At 43.3% G+C, this 13809-nt stretch overlaps 1 protein-coding gene across 6 annotated transcripts in view; it reads right to left on the minus strand.

Annotated features, from left to right (window-relative positions):
* LOC117875202 (isoaspartyl peptidase/L-asparaginase-like) overlaps positions 1–11923 on the minus strand; it is a 230381-nt gene extending 218458 nt beyond the window's left edge. For 3 of the 6 annotated variants that reach the window (XR_004645209.1, XR_004645210.1, XM_034766246.1), the window contains exon 1: positions 11696–11922. The gene's annotated coding sequence lies outside the window, so the exon portion shown is untranslated. Of the gene's footprint in view, positions 1–9579; positions 9671–10927; positions 11239–11695 lie in introns of those variants that run through there. The other 3 variants (XM_034766243.1, XM_034766245.1, XM_034766244.1) reach the window with 3 other exon arrangements.
* Positions 11924–13809: the final 1886 nt, after the last annotated feature.

The raw sequence follows: 13809 nt of genomic DNA on the forward strand, positions 1-13809 counted from the left end.
ATTGAAGATCAGACCCAGTACCATGGAGTAAGGATGCAATGGGGATACTTACTCAATGCAAGCACCCCATCAATGGGGGGACTTGTTACCTAGCAGCTCTGTGTTCTTGGGGAACTAGTGTGCAGTACCCAGACTGTCTGACTCACGAAAGACCTTCCCGCCTAGCCTCTGCTTGAACCAAATCTGCATCAGAAAAAAGACTGACAAAAAGCAATGAAAAGGCAGTGGGAGACACACCTAAACCCCTGGGATAAGGATGACAGGATTAAGGAAACTCCCCTAGCCTCATTTGCATCAAAGATGGGACAAGGAGGCATCTCAATTAGCATATAGAATGGAGAACAGATATTCCAAGGCAAGAACTGCATGGAACTCTGGGACCAGAAAAGCAGGGAACCACTGCATCATGGGGGATCTCTGCTCCAGAAGTTAATCAACCCACACCTACACACACCCAGCTCAGTAATTATAAAACCAATCCTAGTAATAAATCCTTTATTAGTATCCAAAATAGTGAAGCTCCCTAATTGCATTGTGAGAACCCTCCAAGGAACACCACCCAAAGCGAGGAATGATCAGCTTCCATGGTATAGCCTGAACAAAATCAACTTTTGCTTATGTTTAAACAAGGGAGTATACCAATCTAGTGTTCTCCCTTGAACCATTGTTGTTTCGCTACAAAAACTCCTACCCACACTCAAGTAAGTGTTCTGATGCAAAATCTGCATCAGTTTCATAGGGACTTCATCTTCTCCTGACTGATCGTGCTGGGGGCTCTGCCTGACTCCAGCACGCCGGACCCTCAGCTACCACCACCACCTGGGAACTCCGATCAATTCAAGCTTCATGGAGTGGTGAGAACCTCTCTCTCTCTAGGTATAGCCATCTGACCCTGACTTGTGTGATCAGTTATAGTTTTGTAAACCTGACTTTTATAATCAAATTTAAGTCAGATTTAATATTATAACCGTTTTGTTTGTTTGACTCCCCTATGGTTATTACCTGGCAATAAATAACTTTCATGATTAAGTAGGTTGCTTCTCTCTCTCTCTCCCCCTTTGGTTAGGTTGTTGTTTTTGTTTCTTTGGTTTCCTCATTTGTTCTGCAGCAATGCTCCTTGTACTTATACTAAAAGATCCCTGCAGCTCCCAAAACTCTTCTGGAGTTTGCTCATCAAGTGGGTTACTACCAAAACAATTGTAACATGAAAGTGGGGATAGAGACGTGCTGAACCAGGGACATATGAGGATGGCAGATTGAAAGTGCTGCTCGAGCCAGCCTGCTCTGGCATGCTCTATTCCGGTGCGGTACCGATGGCATACGAGGGTCACAGCTTGGAGGTGCTGTTCGACCCAGCCTGCTGAGTCCAGGGACATATAAGGAGTCAGCTTGGGAGTGCTGATTAACCCGGTCCTCTCAGATGTGCTCCGTTAGTGTGTGTGAGATTCTGGGGCTGGAAGAACCCAGCTCTGGGGAACCTAGGTCCTGCAGGATAGCTCTATTGGGAGTGAACTTGCAGCACTGAGAAGTAGAGCTCTGTATGAGAACACAAGTGACACAAGCAGAACCTTGATAGAAGTACAGAAGCCCCCACCCTCAGAAGAGTAACCCTAATAAATGAGCATACCGCAAAGTAACAGGCAAAGCTGGTAACCAATGGTACTTCATTTAACAGGGATGCATGCTGGTAATTAAGTAGTATATTTGGTTTTGAGGATGATTAATACTAGTAGTGCTTTGTCTTCCCTCAGAAGGCCCTAGCCAATGCCAGTTCACCAAAGCCAAACTGTTTTAGTGGCTCCCTTCCTGCCTTTACTGATACTTCAACTGTCTCCTGGCTTACAGTATGGAAGGTCTCATAGCTACTTGGAGAACCTGTATTTCTCAATTGCATTTTAACTCAATGGGGGAAAGTAATTTTGAAAGTTTTTGTCAGTGAAACACTTTTGTTTTCATTAACTCTTATACACTATTTACTTGTTGATTTTAATGGGAATTTTGCTTGAAAAACCAAGCACCTTTTAGTGAACCAGCAAGTTTAATGCAAGTAAAGTAAATGAAATAGTTCTCATCTTAAGTACAAAATGGCATCTTTTAATGATAGTGAATTATGCTAAATCAGTTTGGAAAAAAAAATTCTTCTATTTCAGTGTATCCTACATTAGTTTTAAAACATGTTTACAGCTCTTTAAAACAGAGTGGCCAATAGCAAAACCTAGCTAAATTACAGTTATCACAATGTTCCATAATAATAAGAACACTTAGAGAAGAGGAGTTTTAAAAGCACAGCTAATGTTTGTGGTGGAAGTAGGACACAACCATCACAGTACAATATTTATTTGCGGCATGAAAAATGGAATAGAGAAAGAAGTGATTACAGAGTGGCCACTGCTATTTACATAGATGTGGTTACAATCCTTTAATTATATTTATTTCCAAGCAATTTATGGGAAATGTTTTACAACAGTGAACTTCCTTTTTCTATGCAGTACAGCTGTACCTTTGATATGAGGGCCAGACAAAGTGAGTCAAAACTTTCTCCAAGAAGAGTTATTTTAAATGTATTTACAAAATGGATCTTAAATGCAGTTGATAACTATTATTACATTTGTAATTTTGTTACTAACCTGCTGTGCCAATTCCAGTAGTTGGATATTTTCTTTGGCTTTTACAAGTGTTACATAATAATTTTAGTGTATGAACTAAATTAGACATGCTCCCTGGAGCCCTAATTCAGCAAAGCATGTAAGTGTAACCCACATACTCCTGGGTGTGATGTTCTGTCCCCTCTAGTGGTACTGAGACCACTTAGAGATTAATGAGTCTGCTCTACAGCCTTAGCTAAGGGCTACATGGCGTTTAGCTCATGCAGTAGCGGCTCATACATTTAGCTTTAGAGGTCCCAGGTTGGATCCCAGCCAACAACCACCAGGGTCTGTCAGTGTTATATAAGCACATGCATAACTTCAAGCATGTGAGTAGTCCAACTGAAGCTGAAAATGTATCATGTAATTAAATGCTTTGCTGAATCAGGGCCTTTGTTAGGATACTATGAAAAATTTCCCTTATTTTCATTACTTCCAAGTCATAGCATACTGAAGAAAATTATAATTCCCCTACAGAAATGCCACTTCTTATAACTAAAGCAGTTTCAATATAGCAATCTGAGTGAACAAAACCAAAGTCAGGACTGGTTTTTCCTCTTACAAAAGTTTTGCATTTCAATTGTGGACTTTTATATTTGTAAGGATCATGTGGGCTATATACAGCACAATAATTTAGTATCTTTATAAAATTCTCAACATATGGCTAACGTGCTTTACAGAAAGAATCAAGCAACTCTGCTTCTCAGGAGCTTGCAATCTATTATGTACATAACATTAAACAGTATGTGCTATTCGCAGTATGGAAGACTAAATATGACATGGAACAGAGACATGACATTAGGCACAGAGAAGTAAGGCTTCAGGAAGTGCTAAGAGGTTGCTTGTTTTCCCATTGTACACATTATGTATGAAATGCTGACCCCACTGAAGTAAACTGCAAAAATCCCATTCACTTTAATAGGGCAGGATTTCATCTCTATGTAAACGGTTTGTAATTATGATGCTGTATGTTTTGGACAGGAATGTGGGTCATTGTGGGAGAGGCTGAGGAAATAAGAAAAAAAAATAAGATTGTGTAGCATACAGGATTAGGGACATTATTCCACTAAGGGTATACCTACACTGCAATTAAAAATACACTGCTGGCCCGTGCCAGCTGACTTGGGCTTCCAGGGATCCTGCTAAGGGGTTTAATTGCAGTGTAGGCATTCAGGCTTGGGCTGCAGCCCGAGCTTTAGGACCCTCGCACCCCACATCGCCAAGCCTGAACATATACACCACAATTAATCAGTCCCTTAGCCAAAACCCTTAGAGCCTGAATCAGCTGGCATGGGCCAGCCCAGGTTTTTAATTGCAGTATAGACATACCCTTAGTAGCGTGGAAGGAAAAGTGAAGCAGGATGGGCAAGAAGGGAATGTAATTAGCAGGGTGCATGGCTCAAGCAGGAAAGTGCTAGAAGAATAATGACAATATGTAGGTAGGGGCACAGCTGTATAATCCCAGAGTGATGTGCTTCTCCATTAGTCTAATTCTGACTTCTGCTTTGAAAAATTGTGACAGCTTCCCTTTTGTTGTCTCCTATGGGTTACCAACTCTTGAAGGCTGGCACTGCAATCTAGGTAAACTAGAAACATTCTTATTAGGGCTTCCGCTCACAACCCAACTGTGGAGGGAAACCCACATTTCCTTAAAGAGAAAAGTGAAAGTTTCTACCAAATACAAATTTCAAACCCCCATTTTTTTGGGGTCTAATCCCAGGTCATAAATTCCAGAGGGCAGGTTGCATTCAGAGTTGTACTCCTGGAGAGAACAGAATTTTGATTTGATAGTCTGAATGAAGGATCGTGCATTCAATGGTGAATACCTGAATATATAATTATTAGAATGTACATTTATACAGAATTTTGTGTACTATATAATCAAAGCATGTGACAACTGACAGAGCTGTGGTCGTAACAGGATGTTTACTAGACTTCTGGTCCTCTTCTGATGTGTTTTATCCCTTATCATACTTTTATGATGGCATCAGAAGGGGCCCATTAGGTGTGTTGGATTTCCTACTGGGTCCCAGCCAAGTCTTTCAAATTTTGCATAATCTGTGAGGTTAAATGCACTAGAAAATCCAAAACACCAGACCAAGTGAAATTTACATTGCATAAACAGTCTCCCTGTATATTCAAATTACATACAAAAACTATGTTAAAAGAACATTAAGGTTGCAAAGTCAAGCATTCAAAAGTTAGGAAATGCTAGAGTTAAGACATTTTTAATTTTTCCCTCCTTTCTGTAAATGCATCATGATACAGCAGGGGTGGGCAAACTTTTTGGCCCAAGGGCCACATCGGGATTGTGCAACTGTATGGAGAGCAGGGTAGGGAAGACTGTGCCTCCCCAAACAGCCTGGCTCCCATCCCCTATCCGCCCCCTCCCACTTCCCACCCCCTGACTGCCCCCCTTAGAACCCCTGACCCATCCAACCCCCCCACTCCTTGTCTCCTAACTGCCCCCTCCCAGGACCCCCGCCCACTATCCAACCTCCCTGCTCCCTCTCTCCTGACTGCCCCGACCCCTATCCACACCCCCACCCCGACAGCCCCCCCGGGACTCCCACCCCCTATCCAACCACCCTCTGCTCCTCGTCACCTGACCACCACCTCTCGGGACTCCTGCTCCTATCTGCCCCCCGGTATCCCACCCCCTTATCCAACCCCGCTGCTCCCTGTCTGCCCTCCCAACATCTATCCACATCCCCCCCCCCGAGACTCCCACTCCCAACTCCCCCTGTTCCCCATCCGCTGACCGCCCCCTCCTAAACCTCCGCCCTGACTGCCCAAAGGCTCCCTGCTCCCTTACCCAACCCCCCTGCTCCACCTCCCCTTACCGGCAGCAGGAGCTCGCAGCCGTGACACCCAGCCAGAGCCAGCTGTGCTCCCCATGCTGCCCAGCGGGAGCAGCAGGCCACAGTGCGGCCCGTGCAGCAGCATGGCTGTGGGGGAGGGGCCGGGGACTAGGCTCCCGGGCCGGGAGCTCAGGGGCCGGGCAGGACGGTTCTGCAGGCCGTAGTTTGCTCACGTCTGTGATACAGCCTTTCATTACATGATCACATACTATTTTTTTCCCACAGGACTTCATTCAACATACAGGACACATTATGGACTAGGAATGAACTAAAGTGATGTTGTTTCAACCTGAACGGTTGAAGTTTGGCAAAGATACCAGAAATTGAAAACAGATGCTTATAATGTGAAATATTGGATAATCTTAAGTGTAGGTAGTACTACCAGTTCTGCTTATAATAAACTCTCAGGAGTTGCATAGGCAGAAACTGGAAGCCAGTCTGTATAGCGTGTTTTTCATTTTGCAGACTTTTCCCCCTCTCCATCTCTTTTCTGTTCCCTTATACCCCATTGCTGTCCCTCTCCCTGTTACTCTCTTCATTTATCTGCATATCACTAACTCTGCACTTGGTTTGTTTAACACCTCACTCATCCACTGTGTAATTTTCAATCACAAAACTTATTCCTTAATCATTTTTCCTCAAATATGGGAAAGCAATTATTTAACTGAACACTAGATAGTTTTCACTAGGAAGACATAAGTGTGGTTGCTTTGGTACCAGGACTGGGTGAGGAAGTGATCCATAAGAGGACATCTCTCTAAGAGGTGGTGCTCTGCATATAACAAGTTTAAGTCTGGTAGTTCTCAATAACTTACCAAGGTTTTCTGCATTTTTTTATTTCTGTGATTTGTTCTGCTCATTATTAAATAAGATCCAACAACATTATGGTGCAGATTCACAAAGGAATTTAGGTGCTTATCTTCAATTGATTTCAATGAGAGTTTAGCACCTAAATACCTTTGTGAATCTAGACCTTTGCATACAAAATGCTTCAAAGCAACCGAAAGTTCTGAACAGTTTAAAATAAAGTGAACTTGCTGTGCTGTCCTAGAAGTCCATGGATTCTAGCTGAATGTTAAAAGGACAACATAGAATGAGATATAATCAGTTGAAAAATATGAGTTAAAAGTTTCTGCAGGTTGTAATAGTGGAATCTACCCCTTTAAGGGCCAGGAGGGCAGGGGAGCACTCAACCCTGTTCTGGAGAGGAGCCCAGCAGGCAAGCACTGGGAATCATCTAACCTCACTAGGCAAAATCATGTGATGATATCAATTAGGGGTACAGAGGAGAACATTCCTCTTGAAATACAACAGAGCACTATGAAGTGGACCCACCTAGGGTGGGTAGAAATTCTGACCAGGAAGCTAGTGAAGGCTGAGAGGCACAATCTAGATCAGGGATCGGCAACCTTTGGCACACGGCCCGCCAGGGTAAGCCCCCTGGTGGGCCGGGCCGGTTTGTTTACCTGCCATGACTGCAGGTTCGGCCAATCGTGGCTCCCACTGGCCCCGGTTCGCTGCTCCAGGCCAATGGGGGCTGTGGGAAGCGGCGTGGGCTGAGGGATGTGCTGGCCGCTGGTTCCTGCCACCCCCATTGGCCTGGAGCAGCGATCAGCGGCCAGTGGGAGCCGTGATTGGCTGAACCTGCAGTCGTGGCAGGTAAACAAACCAGCCCAGCCCGCCAAGGGGCTTATCCATGCCAAAGGTTGCCGATCCCTGATCTCATTTGAGAATGAGATTGTTATTTTATGTTTTCTCTCTACAGTTTCTTTCTGGGATAATAAACAGAGCCCTGGAACCAGGGCTATGATCAGATTTGGGTTTGGCTAATTATCTAGAGTCCACCCTTCTACCCAGGTGTTACATTTGTTATCAATCATCTGCCAATACTTGTGAATTTACAGTTACAATTTCCTGTTTTTAAAATGTTTGGTCTCATATTGCTGTGGGAAAAAACACAAACAAATGAGGGAAGTGGACTAAACCCCAATCCTGCAGGGTATAACAGTAATAATTACTTCACCTACAGTAGATGTAGGTGCCTGCCCCATGTAGATCAGCTGCTAACCGAATGTGTGGAGGAAAGAGTACAAGCTAAGTACGCACAAAGCACAGTCAAATTCCCAAAACAAACAGAGGGGGGAAAAACAGAAGAAAGAGGGTTGATTTTTTTCTGACCTTGCTTTACATTGTAGTAATAGTCGGTGTTATTTATACTGACAGTAGTTAAACTATTATTTCTGATTTTTTAAAAAGTTAAATATGTTCTCAACTGATGATGGCAGCAGGTGCACAGCTAGTAGTGAAGGGATTATTATAACTGCAGTTGGTATGTTAAAGCTTTTTTGTATTTTTAAAGAGTACTGTTAGCCTTTAAATTGACCCTAAATATTTGGCTCACCGTTTCAAAGAGTTTACAGCACTCTACGTGTTACTTGCATTTTGAAAATACTTCCCAGCTTAAATTACTGTGCTTTATTTTGAGGTTGAGCAAGGTTTCCATCCATAGGCCTTTGAACTGATGAAAAATTAACAAGGCATAATAGACACACACAAATTCTATATATTACAGTTCTACCACTATCTTCCCACTCACTTGCAAAAATGCATTATTCTAACCTATCCTATTCTTCTGTATACTCCTGTGGGGGGGGGGGGGAGGGAGAGAGAGAGAGCGCGCGCGCGCCTGGAGCACTGGGCCTGGTATAAGATCTGAGGCCTGAACCATATTATAGCCATGTATTAAAGCAGATGTTTACAAGTTTTACTGTCGGATACATGAACTGGGCAAAGATACTGCTAGTGTTCCTAGAACACAGGCACTCCTAAGAAGTAACAGATACTAGGTATGCATGTGAACACACTCTGAAAGATTAACAAAGGTACATCCTGACCTAACACCAGATAAGAGAGTTTGACAGAAGTGATGAACAGGGATATTTTGCCTGAGACAACTGGACCAAGATACAAGGGGAGGTAACAAGCAGGTGCCATGAAATAAATAAGATGGTATATAAATTGTTTGTCTCAGTCCATATATGTCAGAGTACCTCACTGACCGAGCCACTCCTTGCCATTAGATACTCATGTATTAGCCTACCTGTAACCACAGATCCAGGGTATTGGGACTGTGCCTTGAGGGCAATAAACTTGGCCAAGAGCATTTGTCACTGAACAGTGCCTGTGATCTTTCTTTCTGGGTAGTACTTATGACACTCTGCCCCAAAGACACACTCTGCACCCCATATTCACCATGGTGATATTGATATGTTTTGTACAACGTATGCCTTGTGAGGTATCATTCTAAAAGTCTTTGTATGTTGAACATTAATATCTTGTTAAGTTGTATGTGCTATCATGGTATAGGAAGTTATAAATTTTTGCTATGTATGTATTATGAAACATGTTGTGGAGGTTGGGAACATCCACAAGCAGCCTACAAAGGCCAAACAATATTGATGGCCTATTGAGGAGATACATACCCTCACAAGGATTACCCCAGAACCTTGGTACAACAGAAACCTCTCAGAGATAGCACTACACAATGGGGACTGTTTGACTCAGGTCACAGCAAAAGATCTTTCCAGCATGTTGGAAAAAGATATAAAAGGGGGAAGTGACATCATAACAGGGCCTCACTCCCCTATAACACAACACCTGGAAACACCTTAGGAACAAAGACTGAACTGGGGAGCATCCCAGGCAGGAAAGAAGGAAGCCCTGCCCAAGTATGGAGGCTTGATGGACTGTTTGTACTATCAAACAGCTCTGGGGTAAGACCAGGAGTGGTCTGCAGCTTGTCAGGCACAGTGTGAGAGGGAGCCCAGGCTGGTGAGACCGGGGTCAGTGGTACCCGTCTCACCAGGTTGCACCTTGGTGTGGGGAGCGGTCAGAGTACTATTGAGGTCTGTGCAGATAGTTGGTTCAACAGGGCTGGGACAGCATACAAAGAGAGCACACATGTCCATCAACCAATGACAACTCCTACCTCTTTCACCATAGTCTCACTTCGTACCTTGCTCCATCCTCCAAAAACAATTCACCATTAAGCATGAAGTTGTGCAGTTACTTACCTTTGTACCCACATGTGCTTATAGCAAACTTTGTTCTCTCTAACACCTTTTATCCTAGTGTCAGTGCTTAAAGCTTTCCAGGTCACAGACCCAGAAAATAAAATTTCAAACAAGTAAGTTGGCTTGTAGAGGGGGACACATGTTTAGTACAGCCTGAGGAAAAACCTGCTCTGACTGGTGGCTTTCCCCAGTTGTGTATATTCTGGGGCAAATGGGGAAAGCCTCCAGGGCTGCTGCATAAAGCAGGTAGAGCTCTCTCCTCTCAAGGTACTGACATTGTTTTATTCTATATAGGTTCTCATACCACATGCATCACTATAATATCTGAGCACCTACTAGTAAGTCATTAAGCAACATGGCTAACATCTGTTGTGTGTTTTGTTCTCTCCTCCCCGTAGGGGAGAGGATAGGTGGAGCATGTGCACTTTAAAAAAACAAAAACAAAACAAAAATACCTGTTGTGTGTGAGAGAAGGTAAGGTCAAAGAACCATGCCTCGAACTTGAGTTGGAACCAGTAGCACTGGGGTTGTGATGACCATTAGTTCCACAGTCTGGGACCACCCCTGGAGAAAGTTTTATCTCCTGCACAGCAGAGCTTTACTCTTAGTGTTCAGAGTTCCCTTGAGCCAGTGGAGGGGAAAAGAGCAGAGAAGCCATCCTGTTTCCCCACCCTGGAGAAGAGAGGAAGTAGAAAGAGCCCAGGGAAGCTCTGTTTTTCTCCTCCCTTCCTGTGAACAACAGAACAGCTCCTCTGCTTTTCCTAGCCTTCCCTACAATACCAGGTCCAAGAAGGGGGACAGTGAAACCTGTTGCAATGCCCTCCCCCTAAGCCTGGGAGAGATGGACGTAGAATGTTAGGAGCTGTAGAAGGAGCAGAGGTGAAGTTGGGGGGGGAGGGGCAGAATTGACAAGGGGGGCTGGCAGAGCAGAAGTGACTGGGAGGGGAGTGATAGACCCTCCGCTCTTTTCACACACCTTTAAGCATGGTGTCTTTCATGCCTGGTCTTAAATCAACTGTAAACCAAGGTTTTCAGGAAAGACTACATATATGTTTGAACAGCATGCAGTATAAACAGGGCACCAATCAAATTACGACATCAATAATTTCAGCCCACTACATTTATGAACAATCTGTTACCTACAACATCATGTTGTAATGAACACTCACTGTGCAGAGATTGGCCTGACTTGAATTTCCATACAGCATTGTGGGAGGGGAGAGAGGAAATACAAGGGAAGGCCCAGGACAGTTAACTCGGTCAATAGTGCAAATGAAGGCTACATCGTAACACCCTTCCAAAAGCTGATCCCAGGTAGGTCTGAGGAGAGCTGCCCAATGTGACTTACCTAGGGGCGGGAACCCAGAGCACTCAAGTAGCAGGTGGGGCAGTTGTTGTATAGCACTGCTGCAGCAGAAGCCCAAGAGAAAGCTGCCTGCTTGCTGGCTTTGCTCAGGGGCACAGAATTAAGAGTGACTGAATGGAGAGGCTCAGTTATAAGCAGTCCCGCAGCTGCAGCAAAGAAGCACTAGGCAGTGAGCCAACTAAAGCCGGGAAAGGATCTGGGAAAGGGGCCCAGAAGAAGAGTGGTGTATGTGAAAGGGATGGGTGAGCCCACCAGCAACAATGAGGCAAAAGCAGCACAATAGAAAGCTACAGGCCTCAGCCACAGCTCAGAACAGCTTCCTGCCCTTTCCAGGCTAACACAGCCCTGTGTGAGCCACTCCTCCAGAACAGTCTTAAAGAAACAGAAGCACACACAAGACTGCTACCACGAGGGATACTAGAAATCCACTCACATGAGGCTGGCATGGCAGACACATATTGTATAGCTCACAAAAAGAATACAGCCCCTGAACTATTCTCTCAGGAAGGTGCTCTACATAGAATAGCACTGCTAAAAGGGCACAGGACCCAGCTCAGGCAAGAAAGAGTCCCTAGCAGAAGAGAAAGCTAACATTATTTCCTCCATGTCTATTTGTTTTTTTCTTTAAATATAATTACCAAATAACTTTGATATACAAGCTAGAGGAACAGGAGTGAGCTAATGTTATGGAAGAGACACATGCCTGATTATATAATACAAAATAGCAATACTCTTAAAAAGCACACTTACCTTCAACTCACACAAACAGCTCTATCTCATACAGTCCTTATTAGACTCCTGAGCACAATAAACGAGAGTAAAATGCAGCACAGACAAGTATTAATCCTAGACTTCCAAATCCAAAGCTAACCTTTGTCTGTGTATTTCTGAACTACTATCAAAGCCTGGTAAATGTATAACTAAAACTCAGGCAATTAAAATGAAGTTGTCTGAGCTGTTCACAACCCGAATTAAGAGACCTCAAAGAGCTATCATGCCATTAATTATTAACATTGCTTATTTAAAAAATGCTACGAACTGCCTACTTGCAGGAATAGCAAATCTCTACGGACCTTTAGAATGCCAGAATTCCTATAAATAAATGAAAATAGCAACAGCAGTGCTATTTACTCGTAGTATTTTCAGGATAGGTTTAATTGCTCAGAGTATTAAATTGAAGGAGAAAATCAGGAGCCTCATCTACCTCCCCCTAACCTGCTCTTGCCAGTTTCTTTACCCTTTCATTGTTACATCCACCATAAGGTTGCCAGTTTTGGTTGGATGTATTCCTGAACGTTTGGTCATATGCCATGATCTTTAATTAAAGATTAATCTTTAATTCTTGGAGATTCCAAGAAAATCCTAATGGGTTGGGAACCCTAATCCCCCAACAACCTCAAAATTCTCACTTGCTTCTTATGGCAGGCTCTACACCTCTCGACTGCTGGTTCTTCACAGATGATGTAGGATGGATTGATTTAAATCAAAATTGCAATGATCTTGGGGTTCATTAAATAACAAACTAGTGAATGAGAAAGGAAGAAAATTTTAATAAAACAAGCTGGAGAGCATCTCTGATGAACTGCTGCACAAAGCCCTGTGGTGTTCCCAACCCCCACCTCCAGGGCACATCTACAAATTCCTATGTTGATAATACTGTCTCTTATAAGGGAGCATCTATAAATTATAATCTTCTACAAACATTTTTCTGTATCTGCTGCCTTGACAAAAAACAAATTAACTCGTGTGTGTGTGTGTGTATATAAACAGCTAACAACTATCTAATGACACATGCATTAAATTCTCAACCCATGTAGTACAATTACCTAGAGAAGAGAGGTTACCAGCAAATCACTCAAGTGAGTCTTTGCCACCCACTTTTCTCAAAACCCTTTCTCTAGGCAGGTTAGCAAGTCTCTATGAGTCTTTCAGGAAGTTCAATCTCCTGCTCTCATCTTCTCCGTATTGGCCTTTCATTAGAGTCTGAGTTGTTCTCTTGTTACTTGACAGTTTCTCCTTTGTGGGTTGATGAAAAGGATCAGTCAGATGGGAAATGCCAAAGTCCATATTTACTGTCAATGTATTGGAACTTTCTGGGATTACTCGTAGATCCCTTTGATTACGTCAAAATGTGTCCCCCTGGTCTGTCTGGACTACATACGACGTTGGATGCAGCTGTTCTTTAATGGTACCCCTTTTGCCCCAAGTATTAGAAGTGTGATTCCTCAGGCACACTCTATCACCTGGGTTAAGAGATGGGAGATCATGGGCCCTTTTGTCAAAATAATATTTCTGCTTCCACTTCTGATTTTCTTTCATCTTCCATATGGTTTCATTGTTAGGAGATTTCAGCAGGTTATCAGTAATTGGTAAATTAGATCGGATCCTTCTTCCAGTTACCAGCTGAGCTGCAGAAAAGCCACTCTCCAGAGGTGTACTTAGGTAAACAATAAAGGTTTATACAAATCACCCCCACTGACAAAAGTCTTTTTCATAAGGTTCTTTACTGTCTAAATAGACCTTTCCACAAATCCATTTGATTGGAGGTAATTTGGACTTGATGTTTTGTAATGAAAATCCCAATCTATGGAAAATTGCCTAAAATCTGCACTGAAAAATTGCAGTTCATTATCACTAAAGACTTCATCTGGAATTCCATGATTGGAGAAGATTTCCTTCATGCCAGCTATCACTGATTTACTATTAGTACAGTGCAGTGTGAAAATTTCTGGATACATAGAAGAGCAGTCTGTGACTATTAAATAATCCTTTGATTGCCAGGTAAATGTCAGTGCTTACCTTCTCATAAGGCCTTTGTGGAACTGGATGAGGTCTCAGTGGCTCTGCCTATTGGCATGGCTTGT

This window comes from Trachemys scripta, chromosome 3 (genome assembly GCF_013100865.1).
Source record: "Trachemys scripta elegans isolate TJP31775 chromosome 3, CAS_Tse_1.0, whole genome shotgun sequence".
In the NCBI taxonomy this organism is placed as follows: domain Eukaryota; kingdom Metazoa; phylum Chordata; order Testudines; family Emydidae; genus Trachemys; species Trachemys scripta.